Raw genomic sequence first — 22,173 nt, 5'->3', positions numbered from 1 at the left:
TGTTCTCCTTCATGTGCGCAGGGTCTGTGTGGTCCCCGCTCTGTTCTGCGGGCAGTGTCTTGCAGCACCCAGCTTGAAATGGATGCGAGGCATGGTCCGGGAAGCTGTTAGGAATTGCTCCTCCTGGACCTGTCTGCTCTCAGTGCTCAAATCTACTCTTGGAACTCTGTTCTCCAAAACACAAAGGATGTAGAAAATAACTTGTCCAGCGAGAACTGCAGTTGGTGGCCTCTTGGCAGCAAACCTGCCTCTTCCGCGCTGTTCTGCTCCCCTCTATAAAACAAGAGGCAGCAGAAGAGGTCCCAGAGGCCGTGGCCACGCAGTGTGCCGCCCCGCGCCAGCACGGCCTCCCGGCCGCGGACAGCGGGTGCCCGGCTGGCCTGGCAGTGCAAGGCGGGGCAGAAAACTGCTCGTGGAAACCCCTTTGGGAAGGGCCGCCTTGTGCAGCAAGGTGAGGGTCAGCCAGGGAAACAGGCCATTTCGTTCTGGGCTGGTAGCAAGAGGGATGATGGCTGCCCTGGAAGGGTGCTGGAGCGGGGACACGCTTTTTGGCTGTAAATCATGGTGGTTTCTAACAGCTGTGACTGACAACCTGTGAGCACAGCTCCCAGTGCTTTGCGAGGTCTAAGGGAGCCCTGAATAGAAGCGAAAAATGTAAAAACCTCGTTATTGTGCTGCTGGCTGGATTCCAGAGCTGTAGGAATGCTCACACACGTGGAAATGAATATCAGCAAATCCGTGTTTACTTAATAATGTTTGCCCTGGCTAGAACTGGTACCAAATAGCACAAACCCTGGCTTTTTCAAGTGCGATGCAGACTTTGGTCTTGCACCGCACCAGCTGCTCGTACCTGTTTTTGTTGCCGAGTGGGTCCTGTCCATGCTTGGCATTTCTCTTGCCTCCAGCATCGCCGCTCGCATGTTAGTGGTTTATACAGCAGCCGCGCGACGCCAGGCAGCTCTCTGCACCTGGTTTAAATTTAAAGCTCGTTTGCACATGATGTCACACTTTTATTGTCAGCCCGGCGAAGGTCAAGACAGTTCATTTTAGGAAGGTTTGCATTGTTGAGCCTTTACAGCGCTGCCATTAATGCCTTCGCCATCTGACTTGCATTTCAGTTTTCTGGCATGATGTAATCGAAGGCACTAGATTTACGCGACGAACGGGGAGGCTGGTGCGGTGGCTAATCAGCCCGGCTGGCAGAACTACTTTTCTGGAGACCCGGGGTGGAAATTATAGCTCTACGCATCATGTAGCAAATCACAGATCTGGCCAGCGGAGAGTTAATGAGCCCTGGATGCTCGGGGTGGTTGTTACAGGCTGTTGCCTTTCAGGAGCCTGGTCTCGCTGCTCCATCGACCGGAGTTGGACGGTGTTCCCGGGAGCCCGGTCTCTCCACCCTCCCAGGTAGCTCTGCTTGATAATGGGATTTACACGCAGGGATGGAGAAAAGATTTGGGATGTGGTTATGACGGTGCAGAACCCGTAGGGCTGGAGTCGAGGGCCATGAAAATCTCAGGCCCTATTCTCACCTGCTCCGGTCACGCTCCGCTCTTTCATTTTGTACAATAGTCTGGAAGCAGGGCTTTAGTGTAGCGTTTCCCCAGCTGGGTCTGTGCAGCTCGTGGCTGTGCATCTCCTGTAGGAAGGGTTTAAGTAGCCTGTGTATGTTATAGCTGGTTACAGGTCTGGCACTGGGCATAGCTCAAGGGCTGTGCGTTTAGATTTTTGCTTCTGGATTTTGATGAACAGCTTCCATCCCTGTTAGAGAGAGAAATGGCTGAATTCATGCTTTTTATTGGCTACAATTCAGTTCTTTTTCTCCAAATATATAAATTGATATTTGAACCTTCAGGCCTAAGCTTTGAAGAGCCTGAGCTGTGAGACAGAATTGGGTTTGTGTTGGTGGGTACCAAATGTGGGCGCAGAGAGGCTGGGCAGAAGCTGTGCTGAGGGGTACCCGTGTCTGTAAGGCATTGGGGCGAACTTCTGAAATAACACTGACCTCCTCCTCCTCCTCTCGCTCCATTTTAATTTCCAGTCATTGCACAGTCGTAGGAACCCATGAGGCTCGCTGACCCCTGAGATTTCGGTAAGGGCGCAGGGGAATTTCTGCTATTGCTCACTGACTGGGTGCTGACCGAGTTCTTCAGGGCTTGGAGCTCAGCGGTGCAGAGCTATAGGTGAAATCACACGTGGCACGTAAGGGATGCAGATGGAAGGTCTGTCTGGAGGTGACTTCTTTGATCAAACGGGGAGAGTTGAGGTCACTAGAAAGTGTCTGAGACTCAACATTTCCATAGCCCATTCCTCTGCCTGGGCTCCAGAGCGGGTTATAGCCTTCACTGCCCTTTTGATGTTGTCTACATGTTTGAGTATAGGGTCACCGTGCATATTTTTGTCAGCAAATTTAGGTGGAATTTATGCCCTACACATTGACGTCTTCAGGACATTGGTCCTTTTACCCCTCTGGGACATGTGCTCTTCTCAGGAGCGATGCAGCGGCGAGGTCCTGCTTGCAGACTGCGACTTGCCAGGCACTAGTCGGAAGGCAAGGCGGGGTGAGAAGAGCTAAAAGCCCTTTTACTGTATCAATGCATATTTATCCATAAACTCTGTCGCATGGAAGTGGGCTGCTTCAGATTCAGTGGGTGCTGAGACTAATGGGGCTGCCAGCTGTACAGCGGCACATCCCTTCCCAAGGGTCAGAAAGGGTTCGAGGTGGGGGTGAGTTGAGAACAGCCTTGGCTGTTACACAAGCAATGCTACTGTCAAGGGCAACCAGGCCTCTTGCACAACGTGATCACCAGATGGGATTAGGGAGAAAGGTCCATGGCTCAGGGGATGGCGCTTCATGAGGTGCGCCCTGTGAGGTCCGGGATGCTCCCTGGCAGCCGCGGTGGGGCAGGGAGCTGCGTGGAGATGGTCACTTTTAATGCTTGCCAGAGCTGCTGGAGCCAGCTCCAAAACTGTTGAAATGGTACGGTTTTCCTTTTGGTATTTGCTGGCACAGTTTCCGCTGCTGTTTACAAGTCATTTCTTCTGGAACCGTCTGAGCAACGGGAACATTCGTCTGGTCCTTTTCCAAGGGGAGATTACGCGAATGATGGTGGAGAGACGTTGTCTTGGCCTGGCTGCCAAACGTTAGTCGAAGATGTCTGTCTTGCCATTCCTTAATCTGACAGTTCAGTTTGGTGGGTCGGAAGCCAAGGAATGACCTTTTTCCCAGGAGATGCAAAGCCTCAGGCTGAAGATACATGGAAACCATGGACAGATTTCCAAACACCCACCCCACCTTCCCCCCCCCTCCATTTTTCAGTGTTCTGAAAGTCGATATTTGACCTTCTTCCAGCCACCAAAGCCATTCCACCGGAGCAGGGGCCTCGCGTTTGCCACGTCTTGTCTAAACAAGGCCTTTCCCTTTGAGCAGAGGTGTCACCGCACATTCTCCAGTGCACTGCGAAGGGGGAAATACTTAGCTTGAGCACTTCCCCGCCACACCTCACTCCCTCTGCGCGGCTGGAATACAAACACGAGGGCTTTAGGGGTCCCAGGAGAGACCAAGTGAAATTCCTTGCTTTGAAGTGAACCTTAATGCTGAGAAATTGAGTCTTTTAAAAATGTAATGCTAAGCACAGCATTTCGCTAGGTGTAAAGAAACTCTGTGTACATCAGTGTTTTGATAGCTCAGTGTTACCCGTTAGGCTCCAGCAGCTGGCACTCAGGGGATGGCTGAAGCGAGCTGTCACATGGAGATTTTGAGTGGTCTGGGGGTTTTGCACACATTTTAGCCCCATCTTTGACTTGCAGGGTTTGCCTCTCCTGACTTGAAGGAGAATTGGATCAGTCCTTTGAAGGTGTTTGCTTTAGGGATCTTTCCTCTGTGAAGAAGTAGCAGAGCAGCCTTGGCCATATAAATCAATTTGGAAGTGAGTTATTAAGTGCTTAATTTGCTTTCTATTAAAATTCCTTGTCGCCCCTCCAGTCCCTACAGCTTGCTGTTAAATGAACTCTTGGGAAGCTGGGGATTGAAGTCCCTTTCTGTGCTGCAGAGGGAACATGCTTGACTGGGAAGATCTAAAAATCAGAGTCCAATGGATATTGCCTGTAAAAAGAGGTGAGGTTTTATTGGTAATTTGGTGAATTTAAAAGCTCTTTGTTGTCCTGTGCCAGCGGGGGGCTTTGAGTGATCACAAAGAGCGTGAGCGGGTGACATGGGTGCCCAAGGGTCAGTCCCCTTTTCTGGTGTCATTCTGCTGCTGGGGAAGCGTTCAGGAGCCTAAATGCCAAAGGCTCTCAGTGAAGTCTGAATTTTCAGGATCCGGCCCCTAACGAGGGGCTGCCTTTGCCCAGGCTGGGCTCTGGCACAACCAGGCTGGTCCTGGAGCGGCCGCAGGACTGCTGGAGGTTGCTGTGGCTGCAGAGAGGCCAAGGCTAAAGAGAGGCCAAGGCAAAAGGATTCCACATCCCTGCTGTCCCCGAGGGCAGGAGGAAGGTGGCTGAGAGTAGAGGAGAAGAGGGAGCAAGGGGGGAGGAAGGATTTCGTGGGCTGCCGCTTGCAACTGTGGTGTTCTGCCAGCCCAGGGCAGAGTGCATGAGCAAAAGCACGTGGCACCGCTGTGCAGGGGGTCTGCGGGGCTGGGATGGGGCCACCAGCCCCGCTGCTTCTGTCACCTCCCATGCCTCAGCTGCCTGCGGCTCCCTGCCACGGCTGTCTGGCCTGCCCTCACCCCCCGTGATGGTCCTATTGTGGTGACCCATCTTGTAGCCTCATCCTCCGCCTTCAGCTAGAGAGCCCGAGGTCAAAGCCTGTCACTCTGCCTCTTTTGAGCTGGCCATAAACACGCTTGCCTGTCCCCGAGGGTCTAAAAAAGCCACAGGGGGTGGCTCAGCAGGCGGGAGTTGCTCCCAGGACCAGTGTGGCACCTCCCAGGCAGCTTCACCAAAATGACTCCACCAGCGTTAACCCCAGGATTATTTAACCACTGTCAGTTCTCTGGGGGCCAGGCAAAGTTGGCCACCACAGCCCTCTGTGACGGGCACATTGTACGGGCACAGCAGCCGCAGGGTTTGTTGCTGCATCCCAGCAGCTCCAGCTGGTTTGTGCTCAGCCCAGCTTCACTGAGCCAAGGCTTCAAGGGGCGGCTGTGGGAGCTGCCTCCCACCCGGCCTCGGCCGTGGGCACGTGTGGGACTCAGGGTCGGGGTGGCGAGAGCACGAGGGACTGGGGTGGGCGCCCAGGACGGCTCTGCACGCTGCTCACCCCTGGGCAAGAGGTCTTGGAGCAAAGTGAGCCTTATTTCTTTCTTTACCACATGGTTAATGTTAGTTGATGCCGCTAGTGACAGGCAAAACTTAGCTTCAACTAGGGCCGTTGCAGCAAATGTTTTGCCACCTCCTACCCAGGCTGATCTTGTTAAAACCCCACCTTTTCTGGTTTAAACAGAACCGCAGAAGTGCGCAAGTTGCTGGAAGCATTTTGAAAATGAGCCCATAAAGCAGCAAGTGTGATTGTCAGGAGCTGCTGGGCAAACACACAGAGTTTAACAGAGTAGCGCATCTCTTTTTTGCTTCTACTCTCTGCAAAAAACGGTTGAAACACAAGGAGTGGAGAGAGCTGTTTGCTGAACCTGCATATCTATTTTTACTCCCCTGCTCCCTAATGTTCCTAGAATAAATTTTTTAGTGCACAGCAGGGTAGGAAAAAAATAGTGCTGATGGCATCTCTGCTATCCCCATTGTGCTGCGAGGAAAGAGGGCAGCTGCTTTGCTGACCTGTCACTTGCATAAACCCGCATTCCAGGTGTAGAGGCCATTTGCTCATCGCGGTTTGTTTGACGAAATGGCCACTGGGATTTATATATAGACCCTGCCTGTCCTGCCAAGTTGGCTTATATTGTAAATTGAATGAAAGTTGGAGGGGGTGGGAGAGGATCCACTTGAAAAATAGAGCTACTAATCTGCTGGTGTTTCTGGGAGAGCCTACGGGATGTCCCGTCCCGCCCGGGGCTTTGAGCATCCGCGGGCATCCCGCTGGGAGGGGGAAGCAGGCGGTGCCCCCGCACCACCACGGCTGCGGGTTGCTCCGTGGGCTGCTGCGGCCACTGCCAGGGTGCCAGGGACTTGAGTGATGAGGGAAGGTTGGGAGGAATATTTATAGCTTGTCACAGCACCGGGCCTGGGGGCGACGCCATCCCAGGATGTGAAGGGCACAAGTGTTCAGGGCAGCGGGATGCAGTGACCAGGAGCACAAATGCCCTGATGGTACGGGCAAGAGCTCTGCAGCACGGTCCCCACGTGCCTTGCCAGGGTGAGCCCCCAGCCCATCCATTGATGTGTTTTGAACAGAGCAGGATGAAACACTTGGGGCTGGGCTGGGGGGACAGCTCATGCCCAGCGATGCCTCGGTGGGCAACCTCAGCCCACTCCAAAGCCATTCCCTGGCTCAGGCTGGGCTTGCCGTGCCCTGGGCACCCGTGGAGCTCTGCTCCTGGCTGGGAGCACAGTTACGTGCTGAGCAGCTGCCTTCTTGTTTATCTAACCTGTTTTTGAGGATTGCATGGTTTGCCTTGCATTGAGCTGCTTTGATTATGCCAAAAAACCTCAGCAAGACAAAGGTGGTTTTGAGCTAGGAAAAGGTTGCCCTTGCCCCCAGCACCCTTGTGGTGGAAAAAGCCCAAAGCAGCCCCAGCCCTGCAGCCAGGCCCACATCTGTCCCCCCACACCCACCGTCTTCCCCTGGAGATTTTGAGAAGTGACCAACAGGGACTGGACTTGATGTTAGTTCTTGCGTCTGCCTCATCTAAACAATTATTTTTTTCTTTCTGGAAAATGCTATGAACATCGAGGGTATTTTTCACCTTTCCTTGAACAGATTGTTTATCTCTATCAGAGTTCAAGTATCTGCTTGATACTTTGTTAATGGCACTGATGTGGATTTTTTTTTTTTTTTAAGTGATCCCATGTCTGCACCGAAATCTGACTGCGGAGTCCCAGGGTGAGCAGCAGAACTGTGCCACGTCGCCAATTTTCACTGCTCCAGTATGAATGAGCAATACCTGATACTCATACAGAGGCTTTAGGCTCAGAGGTTATGCCAGTAGAAAGAATTTAATTTTTTAAAAGAATAATCTTTTTACTTCTTGTGACTGTAGAGCAGATCTGGGGCATAGGAAGCACAGCAGAGGCATGCTCAGTGCGTCCTCGTCAAAAACCTCAGGGCGTTCAATACCAGATCATGAGCAGGGTGTGGGCCTGACTCAGGGGCTTGAATGCTTGGATTTGGTGATGCCCTTAGCAGATCTTTCAGCTTCATTTACAGATGAGCTGTTGAACAATAAGCCAGTGAGGGCAAGCGGGGCGGATGGCCTCTCCCGTGGTGCAGGGCAGGGAATCACAGCAGGACCTTCAGTAGGGAGCGAGCTCCCAGCAGAGCTAAGTGCATCCCTTCCGCTGCTTGCACTGGTGTGCTCTGTGTGTGTGGCTCCTCTGGCAGAGGACAGATACTGAGGCTGCTTCTCCATGGTGATGCCAGGGGATTTGGGGTGGTTATTTTTGGGTTTAGGCAAGATGAACACCAGATGACTTTCCAGAGGCTGGTTTCACAGCACACATGCCCTCAGCAGCCGCTGCCTGTGAGCAGTGAGGTTTCATTCCTCGAACTTGACTTCGCTCGCCGCACAGGGATTATTTGACTCTCCAGTGATACATGCCTTGTTTGCTTTGTTTTTCAGCCAGCTCTGCTGGCAACTTTTCATTCCTCCCAAGGGTATTGGTGCTGGAGACATTTAACTCAGAAAATTCCTGGTCTGTCCCCACGTGCGGATGCGGGCCAGGCACCTGTCTGCCCCAAGATTCCCCCAGCGTATGCGTGTCTGGGAGACGTGGCTTTGTTCCTTGGGGAAGTCTGACTTTGGTTTCAGCTCAGAACTCCTCCCTTCCTCCTCCTGGGGCTGCCAGGCCCAGCACCGAGACCAGCTGGGTCTGGAAGCCCTGGGCAGAGCATGCCCGAGCTGTCAAAATCCACACCAAACTATGAATCCTGTTGACTTTTCTGCCTTCAACAGTGAAATTTATTGATAGCTATACACACCACCTTCAACGTTCTCCTGCAGCTGAGACTTAGTACCTGCTGAAGTGGGCGCACAGGTCCCTTGAGTTTGCCCGTGGTCAGTCTTCATCCTGGAGGAGGCAGGTTGCTACACTGGGGAGTTGCCACAGTGGGGATGTATCTCACTTTCCTCCAACGTGCCCAGCCTTTCAATAAACTCAGATATTGTTAAAAATGTGGCTAGAAAGTTCATGTTCTATTTTTATTGAAGCCTCGTAACTTGCTCTGATCCTGCAGTGTATTCAGAGGTACTTCTCTGGGCACTTTTCATGTTGATCCAAGCTGATCAATAACAGACGTCTCTAAGATCTCCTTGTTGGTGGGGAGAGTCCTCTGCCATTCTGCTTCCACCCCAGGATTCAGGAAAATGTTACCCAGGTCTTTCTGACAGGTTTGGCTTTTTGTAAAGACTTGCATAAAAAAATTTCAAAGCCAGAAGCAAAATTTCCCTGACTGTGCTGGTACGTGTATGATAAATTATTTTGTGGGATCCCCAGTAAATTTCATAAAAGTTGTCATTTTAATAGTTAAAATACAACGAACTAATAAGCTTTCATGAGGTGGCCTGTAGTTTGCCTGGCTAAGCTAATACACCTGCAAGAAACACCCAGGTTTGCATTACACTTTTAGTATATTTTTCTATCAACCAATATCGTGAAGCCAGAAGCACCAACTGCACAAGTGTCTGCTCACAGCACGAGTGAGCCTTGGTGGGAAACAGGATTTCGAGGATGACTTTGAGGCATGTTTCAGCCCTCGGTGACAATGCCTAAAGTTGTTCTCTGACCGCTCTGTCCTGACGTGGCTCACGCAGAGCACAGCACGCATCATCTCAGCCTGGCCAATTCTGCCTCTTAGCCTGGCATGGGAGGTCAGGCACCAAACCCCTTGGAAACCCCCACACCTACTTCCCTTTGTGCCTCCAGGTCGGAGTATGGCTGTACCTGCATATTCCCATCAATGACATGGGAATGAGAGCAGGTCTTCCTCTCACAGGATCCCTTTGCTTGAAGGAGGTTGTGCTCTTGGGCTGCAGCAGCCTTCAGAGCCCTGGGAAGGGACCCCCCACTTCAAGGTCCGCCTGCACTGAGGATGGGGAGCGTACACACTGAGAAATATTGCAAACGTGACTGAATACGGCCAGTGATGTCTATGTGTTTGGTGGGGTTCTGCTGCTGCGACTTCAATGTGAACCATTAGCTTTGTCTTAAAAATGCATACGTATACCTGCGTATCTTCTAGTTCGAACATCACTTTCTAAACTGTCCACCTAGAAAAAACTGGTTTATTCTTCGGTGCTCTTGTTTTGCCCAGCCGTGAGCAGCAGCACATCCCGTGTATGCTGCTGGGGCAAGAAGGCTGAGGTTTGCTTTTATTCCAGGTCAGGCGCATTTCCCATGTAACCTTGATGGGGGAATAGCTCCCCTGAAATCGCAGTTTGCTAATAGATGAACACTTTGTTCACAGGTGCTGTGGTGAAGTTGGTGCCCTGCAACTGGCTAGTTTAGCGCAATAAAAATATATTGGGTTCCTAAGATGTTGACCAATGGGTTTGGGAAACAGATGATTGATTCACACAGCTGAGAAACAGGGATTGTAATATGTTTTGCCAGAGGAGACCAGTTTGACGGATGAGTTCATTTAAGGATTATGCTATAGATAGAGCTGTTGACAGAATGAATTTGTTTTTATTTTTCATCAGTAGGTATAACACAAAGCAGAACTAATTGAAAGTAGTTTCCTTGTGGCATCTGGTTGTGTTTCTTGCTTTAAGTCTTTCACACACTGTAAAATTACACCAAGGGCTTTTCTTCACTTCCATTTGCTTTCCAAGTTTTCCATCACTGCTTTTCGAATGGGTTCCCAATGTGTTGGAGACGTTAAGAAATCGCAGCCTACACAAGAAATGGAGCTGGGCCGTCGTTCCTGCGTATTGCACAAATGTTCTGGTGCACATCGCAAATCCACGCCTTGAGTGGATGCGCTGAGGCGTCGTCACCTTAGGGCTGATGGCAAAGCTGAAACATGAATGCCCTTCCAGATATTTTTGATGGCATTTTAAACTGTGACCTGTGCTAAATATCATCCCTATGTGGACTGATCTCTTTCTGTCTAAGGCCCAAACCTGGAAGGTGATTATGTTTACCCAAGGAGGTGTTCTGAGGTTGAAGGAAGGTGTTGAGTTAAGTTCTGGAAATAGCTTTTCCAAGCAGCCAGAGAGAACAAATAGCGGTGTTTCTTCAGGGATTTGGCTCGCTGAGATCATTGCTCTCCAGGTTGGACTGCTATCGCCCGCCTGGCTGATGCTGGGTGACTGCAGCGGGGTCTCAGCTCCGCGAGTGCTTCTTTTGGCTGTTTGTGGCTGTTGCGGGGACTGCAGTGGGATCTCTGAGCTGAGATCATGCAGGCTGTCAGGGTAGAAAGCTGGACTTCGTGGTTCGAATCAGTCTTACATATTCGATCTGTGGGTTTTGGCTTGGTTTTTTTTCTCTCTTTCTTTTCCAGTTGTGGTCAAATAAGAGTTTTCCAGAACTGACTCACAAAGGGCCAACAGGAATGCAGCAAGCACAGCGGCGCCTGCCAAACTGACGGACTCGCAATCGCAAGGGAGAAAATACCCCCAGGTTTCTGCCACCGAGTTCAGTACCTGAGGAAAAGAGTCCATGTGATTTCAGGATTACATTGCAGGCTAAATTCTAGCCTTCACTTGGCCTCAGACCTGAACTTTAAGCACCAGCCAAAACATAATCCAAATCTGAGCACCGGTTATTGGTCTATCTCATCTTCTGCTCATCATATGTGCAGTCATTCAACAGAAGCTGAAATGTATTTTCTCTGCCAAGAGCCGTTGGTTTCCAAATAACTACATCAGCGTGGTGAGTGATGGAGTTTCCATCAACTGCTGTAGGCCAAATGCCGTCATCTGAATTCAGGTCTTGGCAGGTATAGAAACTTGGAGTTGTCAATGGCTTTTATATGAAATTGTACTTAATTACAATTTCTCATTCCGTGCTTTAGTTCTGTTAAAGCTCTTGGAATTGCAGAAGAATGGGAGCTTTTTATCTCTTAGCTAGTGAGATTTTCTGTTCTTTAATTGACCTTTAAAATAATTTAGTCTGGGCTTGGATCTGGGTTAAATATAGCTGGTTATTTTCACTCCGAGTATGTAATGTGAAAGGACCTAGGTATCCTTTGAATGTGTTTTGACAAGCACCATGTCTGTGTGCAGGTATGTATTTATAAACATTCGCGCTGTGTGTATTAAAATGACACTTCCAAAATCAAGTACTTTCTCTCCTGTAGCAAAATATTTGTACAAAATATAGTGTTATGTTTCCAAAAGAATGGGCGCTTCAAAGAGAGTAAGACACTTCTTGGGAAGAAGCTAGCAAGGAGGGGACACGGATCGAGCCCTCAGTGGTTATGAAGTGAACATGGAGCTGTTATTGACTTTATCCCATAAAACCAGGCCTAGATGGTGCCTAAGAAAATTGCCCAACAGCAAGGTTAAAGGAAGCAAAAGTGAAAGTGCTTGTTCACTGCAGAAGCTGTATGGATACAACATCTGTCTTCAGAAGACCCTAAAGTACTGTGGGCTAGAAGCTGGCTGAGTGTGGGACAACTGCTCTTCCCTTTCTGATACTTGTTTCCAAAGCATTTATTATTCACTGCTGAGCTCCCATTCTTATTAAATATGATCATTCTTATCTCCCGAGTTTATATGAAAAGCCCATGAATTCAAAGGAACTACTGCCTGCAAAACAGAAGCAAGATCCCAACAGCTTCTTGCCTCCAATCCCTTGCCTAGGGCTGATTTCAGTTAAAAAAAAAAAAAAAAAACAACAAAAAGGAGGGAGAATAAATTCAAAGTATTTGGCAGCAGTTTCCTCTGTGTTTTCAGACACAAAGTCCTTCTCCCTTGACCTCCTTTTGCCTTTTCTTCCTGATAGCAGAGACACCCCATCCAACCGGGGAACCGCCCATCTTTCCATATTCCAGAGATGGGAAATATTTAGCTGATTTCCTTTTTTCCTGTGTCTGTTACTTCAGCTCCAGTTTTAGAGACCACAGGCCAAAACGGTGTGAAGGGGAGTCAGGAATACCAGTCTCCAGCAATGCCAGCCCTCAGTGTTTTGAATGCATTGATGTTATGGTTTTAGCTGGGATAGAGTTCATTTTCTTCACTGCAGCTGGCACAGTGCTGTGCTTTGGACTTAGTATGAAAACAGTGTTGATAACACACAGATGTTTTGGTTGTTGCTGCGTAGTGCTTGTACTGGTCAAGGCCTTTTCCAGCTTCCCATGCTCTGCTGGGTGCACAAGGAGCCGGGAGGGGAGGGGGCACAGCTAAGAGAGCGGATTCGAACTGGCCAAAGGGATGCTCCATATCATGTAACGTCATGCCCAGCATGTTAACTGGGAGGGGCTGGCCGGGGGAGGGAAGCGGCAATTGCAGCTCAGGGACGGGCAGCGTCAGTCGGCGGGTGGTGAGCGGTTGTATCATTTCTGTTTCTGTTTTTTTCCCTTTTTCCCTTCTCCTTCTTATATTATCATTATTGTTAGTATTATCGTAACCAATATTATTATAATTATTATTTTATTCTAATTATTAAACTGTTCTTATCTCAATCCACAAGTATTCTTTTTTTTCCCTTTTGCTCCTCTGATTCTCTTCCCCGTCCCACAGGCGTACGTGGTGTTTAGTTGCTGACTGGGGCTGAACCACGACAGTCCTACTAAAGTGATGCCACGAGTTCTGGGGACAGTGCTTTGAGCACAGATGAGATGATCGCTCCAGTGATGCTCACTGGCCTGCAGATTGCTCTGCTGGAAGGCTTGTTCAAGTAGATGCTCCTTCTGACAGCACTGCATGCAAGTATGTGTGTTCATGACATTAAAATGGGGGGACTAGAGCTGGGTGGGGAGATTGAGATATTTTTACCTCTTAGAAAGATGTTGCTGGGATAGCAGGGTACTATAATAAAACCTGAGGTTAGCTGGTGAGACTTTAGGCACAGTCACGCTTGTACAGTCTTGTAGTTCATAGGAATAGGGCCAGCTTTCTGTAAGCGCATGAATCCTCTGCTGGTGCTCATCATTTCTGATGTTTTAAGAGCCACCAGGAAACCACCTGGGCAGCAGCATGTCAATACTCGGCCAGTGTGTATTTGCATACTGTGTAAATGCAATTATTTGGAAACAAGTCTTCCCTTGCGGGCCCAGCAAAAAGCTGTTGAATCCAATCCATAAAATGAAAAACTGTCTGGAGGAACCAAGTCCTACATAGTGGAGGAACCCTCTGGTTCTGAAAGAGCCAACAGGTTTGGGTGGTGGCAGTACCAGGACTGAGGACTTTCTGACTCCTCTAAAAGCCAGTGCAAGAGGCAATCTGGCTAGCACAGGAGGAGATACCCATCAAGGGCGCTGGTCCTTGTGAGCTGGCCCTCTATCTCCTTGAGCGGGATCAGGCTGGAAAGAATTTGAGACTCTGAGCAGGATCAGACTGAATGTACTTTCACATACCCACATTCTTCATACCTGCCTTTTATCTCCCAGCCGTCGCTTCTCATCTCATGTTTGGTACTGGAACAAGGCCCTGTCTTTGCTTGTTCAAGGCTAATGCCCGAAGCCGCAGCCTCCCTGAGGAGCTGGCTCTGGTTTGTCATTACGCTGCTGTTTATGTAGCCATTTACACCCAGATGCCTACTCAGTTGCATGGTGCATATGCCTCAGACTGGTATAAATGAGTGTCTGGAGTAGACCAGGTTCATGTCTGCCCTACTTCCTACTTCCTGCTCTTCTCCAGAATCAAAGACTTGGTAGGCAGAGCTCCAGAGGACTTCCACTGCTCTTATCTGTCCCCTTGCCATCAGGGTGGGACAGTGCAAAAAGAACAACCCAAGCTCAGAAAGTGTGTCTGCAGTAGTGAGGGTGAAGAAGGGTGCATTGTGTGCATTCTTTGGGAGGGAAAAGGGATGGAGGGAAAAGGTAAAAATGACCCATTCTCAGATAGTAGAACATAACCTCTGGTCCTCTCACCTCACAGCCTGTGGTCTGAGTCACCAAATTCCCTTCTCCCATAACTGCTGCTGCCACTTTTCATGGGGTGGGAAGCCCCATTAGCTCAGACCTACCAGTGCCACTTGGCAGCTGTGGTGATTTACAGCAGAAAAGACTCATCATCTGCAACTGTCAAGGCACGATCTCTAACTTCATTTGAAATGCTTTTCCAGATGATTTACTGCTCAAGCACAAGGTGGTCATTTTATCTCTCTTTTCTTTCCCCTTTGCCCACAACAGACTGCATCCCATGCACGCTCCCCTTCCAGAGCTATGGTGTGAAACGAGTGAGATGAAAGCCTCTCCATTTTTCACGAGCCCTCCTGAGCAGTCTGCTGGAAGACGACCGCATAGCCAATTGCCGTGTCCATTTTGCTGGCACCTCCAGCATTTTATGCGGTGTCTGAATCTCAGCAGGCACCTCACGCCTGCTAATGGCTTTGCGAGTCAGCCAATCAATTGGTTATTTACGGCAGGCATGTCTCAAAACTGTCGGGTCAAGTTTTCCTACCCTGACGTATTTTGTTCAGAGGAACACATAAATCCCCTCATGCCATTTGCAGCTTAAACCTTCTGAGTGTGAAGCCAGTGGGTTAAAGTTTCCAGCGATAGTAGCAAACTGTATTTTAAAGGGTTGGTCTCCTGACTCTTAGGGGCTTGGGCACTTTGAGTCGTGAATCAGTTCACACTGCAAGATTTATAGGCATTAAGCTCTCTTTTTGGTGTCCTTTAGCTCCGGAGTTTGAAGTCATAACCAAGGAAACTGAGATCTCTCCACAGTTCCAGTGTTTTTCTAATTAAGGTGCTCTTCTGAAAAGTCACGATGACATCTTAATTAGGTGCTCTGAAGTAAGATACAAGAAGGGGTGCAGAATTCCTGCACTTGCTCCAAAATTCATAAGCTCATGAATGGGAGGATGAAGCACTTGTATAAAATGAACGCTGGATTTCATTATCAAGCTTCTAAAGACTGTCACGTTCCAGCTAGTTGGAGCTGAGTATATCTAGGTGCTGCAGCAATATGATTCAAAGTTAACCAGAAGACTTCCCAATCTTGAAGACTTAAAAACTAACGACCAAGGAATAACTATTTATAGCAGCACCTACTATGCCCGAAGGGCATCTCAGTCACTCAGAAAGCGTGGGGTAATTCCTGAGCACACCGTTTATAAGTGGATGAGGCAGGATCACAGTCATCTTTCTGTTCAGCCTATATTGGTATCTTTTCAACACGTGAATGTCTAGAAGTGAAAAAATGTCTATTGTAAAATCAAGTGAGGGCAATTAAAATAAGCCCAGTTTCTAAAGCCATGAACACTGTGCTACACCTCAGTGATTTGCACAAAGAATTGCTTACTAACTGTTAATGACACAAAGTGGAGATTTTGTTTGGTCTCATGTCAGAAAATAAGCCTTTCCCCCATCAGGATGTAAGTGATCTTGTAACTGATAACATACTGCAAACACACCTTCAACACAACGTCAACATTTCTAGAATTTGGAAAGGATAATCTTGCAAATAAAAGCTCTTCAAGTGGCCTTGCCCCAACATTAAAATTAAATTAATTCAACTGATGATAAAAAATGCCTGCCTGTCAAAATTTGGACTGATCCACAAAATCCCATGCAGATAAAACCAGGTGTACCACCCTCGGCGGCCGGGAGCCTGCGCAGAACTGTATGGGGTTCATCATCTTCCTTTTCCCAGAGCTCTCTGAAGTCAGTGGACGTGCTGAATGGTGATGAGCCAGTTGTAAGGGTAAGGACAAATAGGACAACACAAATCCAGCCCTAGAGTTAATGTTTCTTCTTTCAGCCTTTCATGGAAACAGACTCTGTACCTGGCTGAGCACCCTGAACTTTCTCAGTGCTACAGCCCATGCAAGGTGGCCTATCTCATTCTCAGACCTCATTGACTTTTCCAGCCCTTTCTGACCCTCCAAGGTAGCGATTTATGGACCTTGCCCCCCAGGGAACAAGTTCAAACCTTGACATTGAGCCTTCCAGCCCACACGGGACTATTTGGGTGACAACAGCACATGAGAAGAGGTCTAAGGCCCCCAGCCTTGCCCCAGGGAGGGTCACCCCCACCCTCTGCAGGCCTCCTGCTCTGAAGGGACCATCAGCTCTGGGTTTTCTCTGGAGGAAAGGAGGAGGACTGACTTTTTGGAGCTGGCTTAAAATGTACTAAAATGGTATGGCCCACCAGTTGCCACGTAATGGACTTATATGCATTCATTTAGGTCCATGCTCTGGAAACGATGAAGGCCCATATCCTCCGTGGCATTGATGATGACTTCTGCTGACAAGAGGAACAATTTCCACAATGACTCCGTATTTGCAAGGTATTGTGGCATTTCTCTGTTTACAAATGGAGACCACTTAAGCTCTGCAAATTTTTAAGGCATGGGCATTTGAGAGCACAAACAGAAACTAATGAGAAGATATAAACACTGAGGTGTTAACCCTTGAGTGACCTCTGAAACAGCTGCACAGGGAATGTGAAGCTTAAAAAAAAGATGCCTTTTGTGGCATTTCTGTAGGTGATTTGATGTCTGTTTTCAAAGATGAACGGGTCCTTGTTAGTGGCCGGCAATGCACAAATTCGTGCGCACATTTATAACCCCTTGATGAAAGTCCAGGCAGGCACCTGGAGACACTCTGGAAAACGGAGGTTCCTTGGCTGTGATGTTGTGTTATCAGCTCCACGGCTGCACAGGGAACAGCACTGTGTGTGGTGGAAGTTTTTAAAATGATTTTCATCAGCATGATTAAATACTTATTACATGAGTCAGCCATACGGGCTTCATTAAACCAGTGAACTCAGAGAAGCCTCCTCATCTGTTTATGAAAGCCATCTGGAATTATGGATGGCTCAGGAGAAGGAGGGTGAATGCAGCTCAGTGTGACAGAAGCCCAGTTCCCTTCTCAGGAGCCTGCTTGCACCAACCCGCGCGGCACTCCTCGCCCCTCACTCAGGGAAAGGGGCTTTTATTTTAATTTCTGCACATTTCTGGGCAAAGAACCAAGGCCTGACATGACTTTGACAGGGAGACTTTAAATATACCCTGTTGGGATGTGACACAGGCACCTTTTCTGGTGGCAGGATATAACACAGCTTTTAAAAAAATAAAATAGACGCAAGCTTTTGCACTGGAGGGAAGTGTACGTTGAAAGGAAAGGCTTAATGAACTTTAAGCAGCCTTCCAAGATCTTTATTAGTTGCCCCTATATCAAATTAAATTCACACTGTGCTAGGCAGCTTAAGTACTGCAAGTTGATGTCATGTGCTAAGTGCCAAAGTAGGCTTTAATTGGCTGTTTAAATGAGAAAAGGGGTCCTGCTGCGCAGCACATGCACATACGCAAACATATAGCAAGGGGGGCAGGTGGGAAGGAGCCTGGCTCATGCTCTCCCCCTGCTAAAATAGCAAAACGAGGTACCAGGTTTTTCTTGCATTAGCTGGAAAGGTTTTGCTCTGTGGCAGCTTCAGCTCTTCTCTACCAGGCCAAATAACTGAAGGAAAATTTGGAGGAAGGTCCCTGAGCTCTGTGCCCAGGGTTACAGGTGAAGCAAGACGGCTCGTCCACGGCTGCGAGCTCATGTGCTTCAAGGTGAGCCAGGATGAGATGCTCATTCCAGAAATGTTGTCCCATGGAGTTACTCACAGCCAGCTCTTTTTGAGCAGCTTTCCCGAGAAATGCCTGCTGATCAGCCTGGCAGGGGTTTAATAAAGATTTTTTATATTGGTCACAGCTCGGTTTCACAGATCACGAATTAGTCGCAGATGTCACCAAGAGTAGCCAGAACAGTAAAGGCCAGACGAAGATGAACAGGTCACTTGTCCTGCACAAGAATTCTGATCTTAAAAATACATTACAGGGGCAGCAGTGGTGACTGCGGAGTTAAGATTACAGACAGCTCTGCTGCTAAAATGGGGAGTCCTTTGCCTTCCTGATGGGAAAGCTCTGGCCTCCTGGGAGGAGCAGTTAGTCACACATGGAGAAATCCTGCTGGGCTTGCTTGCGTGGGATCGTCCAAGGCGACCACTTGCATGACTAACCGCTCTAACCCTTTGCGAGAGGAATGAAAAATTAAGTGGCGGTGGTGTTTCTTACTCCTGCAGCCCAGACGTAACAAGAGTGAAAGTGGTGTTGGAACTTGCTAAATTTGAACAGTTGTTTTCTGTTAACACACAGCCTTAAAAAATGCGATTTGAGAAGCTTGTTAGAGAGCCAGTATTAACATCTAGTCCCAGTGCAATTGGGCCCATCTGGGCGGCAAGCCTCCCGAGCGGCCTGCCTTCCCCGTGCAGCTGCATCCTCCCGTCCCACTCATCTTCCTCGCACCCAAGTGCCGATGCTCAGCCTTCGGCTTGAGCTGCCATGGTGGCAAGTTCCTGTGCTGCCTGAAAACACCCTCCCCACTCATCCTGACCCCTGGGGCCGAGCAGCAGTGGCAGTGAGCCCTCAGCTTGCTTTCCGCAACACCTGGGACTGGGGAATGATGGCTTTTGAGCACCCTCAGCTGCTGCCCTGCTGCTCTCCCAGGCAGCGATGCTGGTGGTGCCTGGGGGACTTTGCAGCAGGGAACAACAGCCTCACAGCAGCATCAGGGACCACAAATCTCTTTCTTTTACTCCTTTGTTACGCATTCAAAAAATATTTCTCCACTGCTAAGAAGCCTTGGGGCAGATCTGTCATGCTCCCTTCCTCTCCCTCTCTCTTTTCCTTCCCATGACTTCATGTCCAGCCTGTTTCTGGTTTCCTCCCAGCCCCTCATGTCCCCCTCCCTGAGCCTACCTTCTCCTCCTCTCTTTCCTACAGACGGGTGAGCCACGCACTTCCCTCATTAAGCTGGACACTTTGGGGGACTCCTGTCTCCTCTCTGCAACTTGCAGCTGATTTTATCTGCCCCCGGGGGATGGTTTTCATAAGGCAGCCGTCAGCGCGGAGATGCGGAGGCTTCCGGCCCTCGCACTAACTTGCATTCCAGCATTAAAGATAATGGACACAATGGAAAATCAATGGAGAATATGTAACTTTATCCCATTCATAGCTTCATATTGCATTACACCATGGCCTTCAGATGCATAAAAGTGATATATGGCTGAACTTGGCAGGAAAAATGAACACAGGAAACAAATATCTTTGGTAAGAATCAGTCTAGGTATAACCTATATAGCAAATAGGCCTAAATATCTTCTGTTTTTCATGAAATTCACTGCATAATTGTTTTCCAGTAATTTGTGAGAGTGTAAAAAATAAATCAAGGCTTTGTGTGTATTGCAGATTTCCCTTCAGTGAGATAAGAGAGAGAAAGAAAATGACTGCTTGAGTTTCCAGCCTCAGCCAGATGCCAAATCTGCCAGAAATACTGCTTTTTTATATTATATCAGTGGAAGGAAATGATTGCTGCTATTATCTGCCCTTTGGTCAGAAGCATATTCTATACCTTGGCTAATGTGCCTTTGTGGTGCAGCCACCTGCACTTTTTCGAGGAGTTCTTCTAATTACAGGGTAGATGAGTCAGGCTGCATTTCCTATGGGCTGTCTTCAAACATAGGAAGTTATTAATACCGATTAGCTGAAAAAGTCCAGGTCTTCACTGTGACGTTTCCTGGCTAATATTAGACACACCTTCTGTACTTTAAGGTGTGATGGCTGATAAGAACCAGTAGTACAGCAGCCGAGGTTTTACGGCGGTGGGTGCAGCGCGGGACAGACTGTCCCAAGAGGTTTTTTTTCTTACACTTTTGAATAAATTCAAGCGGACAGGCTGAAACGAGAACAGGAAACTAAAGGTAGAGGACACAGCCTGGGATGTGCGAGTCCCTCAGGAAATTACGAGGGAGTGGCACAGCGCTGCCTCTGGTCTCGGTGCCCAGCAGCAGAAGAGAGTTACTGGGAGATTTTCCCTTCAGTAGAAAGAAATATCTTCCCGAAGGTGAGCTGAAAGTTCCTAGGAGATGCTGTAAGGCTTAAGTTCCTTGTTCTGGAAGAAGAGTAAAAGAAACGTGGCTATTTAATGAGAATTAAGCAGTCGTAGCTAAGATCTGACGAAGGGCACAACAGAGACCTACTGGGGGCAGGGGTCCCTGCACAACCCCTGGGATAACTAGAATTTGGAGGCAGAGAGGAGTCCATGTGGGCCTGAATAAGGTGAGGCATCAGGGTCTATTTTCAGGTCTTCCATCAATTTGCTAAAAAAACCAAACAGCTGGGCTGTTTGGTCTCCCATGCTAACCTAAGCTGCTCTACTTGTCATCGCTCCAGGTGAAGAGGTGGAAAAGGGGATGTACAATGGTGCAGTGGATGGATGGACAAGACCGTGGTGGCATTGGTAAGCTCACCTCGTGCCTGCCCCTTGGGTGGGGGATATTGGTTGCCCGTCTGCCTGAGCAGAGCGACTGTGGCTCAGATGGAGACACCTGGCCCAGCTCTGCCGAGGCAGCAACAAGGTGGAAATAACGAGGCAGCGTGGCTGGCCACACTGGAGACAACGGGGACTGTACTGGTGTCATGTGGAAAATTTTCAGGTGAAAAATCAGAAGGCAGAAAAGAGGGACCAATGGACAGCGTTATGGAGATTTATCCAGCCATGCAAAGGGGAATATGGAACACAGCCAGAAAGTTCTTGCAATATAAGTGATTATACCTTACAAAATAGGTAAAATAATGAAGTCCCTGCAACCAGAACTGGAAGCCAGAGGGACAGAGATTAAATGTTTTAAACATTCACAAACCAAGCCTTGTATCGCAGATGCCTGGCTGCTTTATCTCTTGATTTATTTCACTTTTGCAAGTCACAGAAAAATTGTACGCAATGGTTTTTCCTTTTCAGTTCCCACCACTGAGTTTACAAAGCTTGCCAAACATGGAGAACTTCACAGAAATCAAGACGAAAAAGCTTCCTGGCTGGCTGGATTTTCCATTGCTTTCTCAGCTGTACCGTGGTGGCTCCTCTAATTTATTTATGCAACCAGAGAGGACAACAGCACACAGCACGGGCATGCAGGATAGAAGAGAGTTGCTGGCACATAGCACCATAGCTGCTCTGGAATCTAAGGAAAATTGATTTTAGGTGAAAGAACTGGGCTCTCCTCACACACTGGGTAAATGAGGACCGTGGCATTGCATGAGCACAACCTGGTGAAAGGGGAGAAAGCAGGATGAAAAAACCTCTTCTCGCAAGGTCCCTCGGTTTTGTATTCTTAGTCACACATTCCGACAGGAAATTATGCTTCCTTTCTCCCTCACTTTCCTGGTTTAGATTTCAGCTCCTCCTGTGTAATACCAGCCAGTACAGATAAAATAATTTTACAGTATGAAGTCGGTGCTTCTCCAAATAATTTAACTAATGTTTATAACACTATCCCATGTAAAAGGGATAAGTATTATCCCCATTTTACAGCTGTGAAAATCAAGGCAATTTGGCCATGGTGTTGAAAGGAAATTATGTTGAACTGGCAGCACTGAATTCATGTAACTTATCCCACTTCTTGACTGTAGATCACAGTTCATACAGTCATGCTCTATAAATACCTGCCAGCAAGTATATGTGGGCTTCATATGAATGTAAAAACCCTGCCTTCCCCTCAAACTTTGATTCAATGTCTGAGTGTATCCTCCTTGTACCTAGTTTTAATGTACTTGGTCTAAAAGCCCAAAACTGGTCACGCACACAAACTTTGGAAAGATTGCCAGAAACAGGGCTTCTGCTGTTGGAGGTTGCTGCCCAGCCCTAACCTGCACTTTTCATATCTCAGTTGCAGATGAGATGGAAAATCTGAGCTGCTTTGGCCAGAAGCCTATCCTGGATTCAGATTCTCCTTTTTTTTTTTTCTTCCTCAAACAATATGTGCAATTACTGCTCTACTTTGCAATACAGAAAAGCAAGATACTCCCATTTCTGATCGCTGGAACTGGGCTGGATCTGATTTATAAACCAAAATGGCATGCAGAGAAGTAGGCAAGAAAGTGGGGAAAAAATAATCAGCAAGA

The 22,173-nt window shown here is 48.4% G+C and overlaps 1 protein-coding gene across 1 annotated transcript in view; it reads right to left on the bottom strand.

Moving 5' to 3' along the window:
- The window catches only part of TRMT5 (tRNA methyltransferase 5), a 67,610-nt gene extending 53,019 nt beyond the window's left edge, over positions 1 to 14,591 (bottom strand). Inside the window, exon 1 of the mRNA XM_075104155.1 lies at positions 14,588 to 14,591. The gene's annotated coding sequence lies outside the window, so the exon portion shown is untranslated. The remainder of the gene's footprint in view (positions 1 to 14,587) is intronic.
- Between the last annotated feature and the right edge of the window lie 7,582 nt (positions 14,592 to 22,173).

This window comes from Phalacrocorax aristotelis, chromosome 9 (genome assembly GCF_949628215.1).
Source record: "Phalacrocorax aristotelis chromosome 9, bGulAri2.1, whole genome shotgun sequence".
Taxonomy (NCBI): Eukaryota; Metazoa; Chordata; class Aves; order Suliformes; family Phalacrocoracidae; genus Phalacrocorax; species Phalacrocorax aristotelis.
This window is presented reverse-complemented; position numbering and strand designations above follow the sequence as displayed.